Genomic DNA, 4970 nt, shown 5'->3' on the forward strand with positions numbered 1-4970 from the left:
TTCCATTCCTTATTTTCTTTGTTGTTTGACATGTTCTCACTCTTTTAAAAACTAACCTCTGGAGTGCCTGAAGTACGAGAAGTCCCTTCCAACGACAGTTATACTATAAGTACATCCACCCGCACCATTCGACTTCCTGCCCGGCGTACACTTTACTTTGGGTTAGAAAGCAGGGCGAGCGACATAGAATGTATTCCATTGGTCCTTGGCTTCCACCTACAGCGAATATGGAGCAATTACCGTTCAGAATAAGAGAAGTAGGAAGAGATTCATATTTACTGAGATCACCAGATCGAAGGCAGGGGTTTTTTTTTACAGCGAAAAACCTCCAGAATCAAAGAGTTTAGCTTAGAGGAGGCACTCATTTATTCGTATGTAAGGGATATGCTATTTTTTCTCCTAACTTGCTTATGGATTGGATTCTCCGTTTGGTGGTTTAGCATACCAGAGCAATTGCTTGTAAATCCGAGGGCTCTTTCCTATCCTGATCTAGAGCTAGTAGTTAGGGTGGTAAGGGACACATTCCAGAGCCATGTTTGCAGCTCTCATCATGTCCCCAGCCCGTGCGAATGTGGGGAGCTCCTTAAGCAGCGCAAGATTTATTTGCTCCGAAGGAACCCTTTGATCCACTCGGGGTAAACAACGCGAACTGGAAGAAGTTTGACTGAGGGACCAGCTTACTCAGGTTGAGGGAAATGAAAGCATCAAGAGAACCCAAGGCTTGATGGGAATAGTGAAAGAAAAGAAAGAGAAGTGGACGAAAGAATTGAATCCGGTAAGGAATAAGTGTTGCTTTGGCTTAATTGCTTGAACCAGGTCTAGCTAGGCTGGGAGTCGATTAGCCCGAGTTGTGTTAAGATAAGTGGCACTTGAATTTGAAGTAGCCATCGGCCAGGTCTTGGATGCTGAATGATAGGTCTTACCACTTGTATCGAAAGACCCACTTTTAATTCATGCTGAGGAGATTGATTGAAAATAAAATACGGATCCTGATCTTGGAACTGCTTGAAGTCAAAACAAAGCGTGAACCAGGTCACAGGTATTTCTTGCTAATCTGGTGATATCGTAATAAAGGTAAAGTAGCCAAGAGGAATCGAATACCCTATCAGGGTAGACCGAGAATAGTTAGCAGGCGAGACAGATATTGAATTAACGGAAAGGACCTTCCCTGCAAAAAATTCCAAAGCAGCGCGAAAGAAAGACTTCCTTCTTATTGCGTTCGTGCCCTACGACTAGTAGTTCACTCACTCCCTTAGGAAGACTAAGGTCAATTCAGCTATCTCTCGGGCCTAACTATCCGAGTGATACCCTCACTTTAAATGCCCTCACGGATACCTTCTTATACCCTTAGGAAGACTTAAGGGAGTTAACCAATCTCTATCTCTCTTTCCGCTGCTAACTGCAAAGGCACGTGAGGGAATGGTATGAATGAATTCAGGTAGGTAAGGAAGGCATAACAGCGGATATCCTAGAGATAGATAGATGATCTCGCCATTTTGTGCTGGCCCCTTAGATTAGAAGAGGATTCTCAGCCCGCCTTGCTCACAGTATATGATATGACGTGCTAATGATGTTTCCGGGTACTTTGGTGGAAGCATTCTTTAATCCTGAGGATTGAGGATAATCTGGCTTTCTTTGCAGAACAGTCGAGGAAGGAATCCTTATAGGATGATTAATATGGCTGCATTTACAGACGACGACCTATTCTTATTATTAGGTTAGGTTATTAGGGACGAGGAGCATAATAGTCCTCTGTATGGCACAGGGACCAGCCAAGAAACCACAATCAATAGAATCTGACCCAGGTTCTTAAGTCAATTTGATCACCCTGCAAAAACTTCGGCATCTGGATTTGGATGTACAGCATCTATCCAGGAAAAGATTTTATTCCAAGGGCGTAGCGTTCAATCTGCCTCAACGAGCTTTGCAACTTCAACAAGGAGTGGAAAGGGCCCCCCTATCATAGGCGGCCGAAGGCACAGCCTGTTTAACAACAGCAAGAAAAAGGACAATTTATTCTTCTCTCTATACGAAATAAATGATACGCGAAATCTGGCCGAAAAAACTCAACCTGTGAGAGCTCATTCCCTTTTTGAAGCAATGAATTATTTTTTTACGACGATAGGATACCACCGGATGCGGTTTTTGTTATGAACTGACAAGATCTAAGTCTCCCCTTCCGCCGCTGGACTGGAACGAAGGAACTCGAAAAGGGATCACCAACAGTTATTTCGATCATCACTGTACGATAATAGTTGACTTGTATAACAACCCTTATCTGAAAGTAGTCTAAGTTGATGACTTTGTTATAGTAGTTAGACAGCGTATCTGTTAGATAATATCCTTATTGTTAGGACTTTTTGTTGAGCGAAGGGACCATGGGAATATGGGTCCCGAGCGGTTTATCATTGCTTTATCTATTCTATTGGGAGTGAGGGAACGGATCGTTGGCCGTTGTCTTGTTTCCTGTGCTTGTTTTCCCGTGGTTTAACTTCAATAATTATTATATATATTAATAAAAAAAAAGTATGTCACCGCTAAGAATAGCTACCAATGCAAACCAGTTTGTCTTTTATTATAATAATCCAGTAGCAAGCAAGTCGAAAGAAAGGGAAGGGATTCTGATCCAACCAGCAAGGCATACCACTTAACCAAGCTCTTTATGAGCGGTATCCATCTTCACCTTATTCAACTCTACTTAGCCTCCGGCTTGGGCGTGGTGAAGCAAGGTCTCGATCGACAGATCTAGTGGTCAGTCACCGTCCATATTTGATTCTACGGCCAATGCTGCTAAATTCAAATAGCAATTAAACCGGGAAGCCCTAGCCTTGAAACAAGGGGCTTTTTTACTAATATATAAATAGAAATCTGATAAAGATGCCTAGTCTGCGCTGTTAGAATCCATTGGAGAAAGGCTTGCTCACTTCTTCATCTGTGAGATGATCGTATTATAAGTTATAATAATGGGATTGGACCTTGCTTCCATCCCCTCTTTAAGAGACTCCAGAAAGTCGTTGACCCATAGATGTAATAGCCGAAATGTTTTCCTTTACGCCATAGGAACTAGTATAGAATTATAAATCCTTACTCTGCGAGAAAGAACTACGATAGAGAGAAGAGCAAGGCAGTATGTAATAGGGTGCTCTCTCTTATGGTTAAATTAGCGTTCTCTAAGATAGCTATCATCTGGTATGATCGTTCTCTCCGGTGTCTATGATTTGAGATTTAGCTTCTGTCAGTATCTTTCTAGTTCGCTATCATTTTGATTTTAGCGTCCTCTTGTTAGAAAGAAGATAGGCCAGGTTGAATAGATAGGAGTTCAGAAACCTTCTCCCGAAGTTACGGGGGCATTACCCGCGGGTGTGGGGCTGGATTTCTATATCGTATATATACGCGGTCACACTTATCCTGGACTGTGTTACGGTTTTTTTAGAGACAGAGAGTAAATTGGAAATACTACTTAAGTTAAAGGGGGATAGACCGTCTAGCCAGTGCCGCTACCCACTTCTACTAATACTAAGGCTGAATCTTTGCAATCTTCTATTTTGTTGAATAGCAATTTCCTATAAGAAGATAGGTACTCACAAAGGCAGACATCCAGTTTCCATCGTAGTGCTAGACCATGTTGGGGCTTCGTGTCCTGCCCCCCGGAAATCACAGCCCTCTAGATGGTATGGTACAAAGAAGATAGCTCAGACATACATCCAATCTATATACAGCGTGATCCGTGTTATGATAGAAGTATAAGTTGTTTATACTTTTGATATAGGCCTCTTTTTCTCTTCCTCGATATAAGGAAGCAAAAAAGGATCGCGTGTAGGCATCCAACTGATATTTTGATATAGAAAGATCTTACCCAAGACGATCATCCGGGTAGTAGGATTGGGCCTGCAGTGGTAGAACCTGCTTTGATAGAAAATAGGATCAAAGCCACTTCCTCTGCTTTTCTTTCTGGATACCAAAGGGTTCAGGGGCATAGCCTAGCACGATTACTACATAGAAAGAATTTAGCTTGCTCGGGCGTATTTCATGCTTACACCTAAAGGTGTCCCCAGTTCTATTCCTTTTTTTGTTCGGATCAGACGGTGGTGAGCAATCGATCGAGAGCAAGGGATGCTAGCGCTCTGATCCTCATATTCCTTGCTTCAGTTGGTTCAGGAAGCGCTAAGCGCACTACACTAATATAAGAAAGCGTAGCGGTTCGGAATCAAATCCGCTCTTTCAGCGAGTCTTCTTTTATCCACAGAATCCGATGCAGTTAGCGAGAGTCGTGGTAGTTCAGTTCGAAAGGCAGTTCAGTCATTTTGGGGTAGAAATCCTAAAAAAGGTATGCCCAGCCCTTCTTTCTTGCTGTGATTCCATTTCCTGCACTAAGCCAAGTTAGCTCATCTTAGGGTTTTTTTTTCTTATTAAGAAAGGCTTAAGTTCTTCCTTTATTAAGGCAAGGTCCGAGAGTAAGATGGCTATCTTTTCAGCTCTTCTGACTATGCTTTCCGTGGTAGCTAGGCTTATATCAAACCAGACTAGTTCCTGGTGGTTTAGTAATTTAGTAAGGGCTTTAGCAAAAGACGTAACTGCTCTTGTCGGGGCTACTAGATGGTAAAGATATGCCACACCTGGACCAGGCTAAAAACGAGGAGTCTTCCCTTTTCGGGGTTAGACTCTATAGAACCAGAACAATAGACTGATTGACTGTGGTCAGGTCAGAGCCCTCTGTTGGAGGAGATTGATTGGACTTTATACCGTACCTTACTTAGTCTTCCGCTGGACCTGGATTCTCTAAAGCTTAAAAATAGAAGTACCCCTAGGGTAGGGGGAGGAGGAATTTACTTCTGTAAAAAGGAGATCGCAGATAAAACCATTTCATCTGTATCTGGCACTCACTTCTTTACTTGGCTTATCTAGTAGACTGTTTTTAGCGGGAGAAAACCTTTAGCTTTAGCAAGTACTACTCTAACTACTCCAGGATA

This window comes from Cicer arietinum, chromosome 5 (genome assembly GCF_000331145.2).
Source record: "Cicer arietinum cultivar CDC Frontier isolate Library 1 chromosome 5, Cicar.CDCFrontier_v2.0, whole genome shotgun sequence".
In the NCBI taxonomy this organism is placed as follows: domain Eukaryota; kingdom Viridiplantae; phylum Streptophyta; class Magnoliopsida; order Fabales; family Fabaceae; genus Cicer; species Cicer arietinum.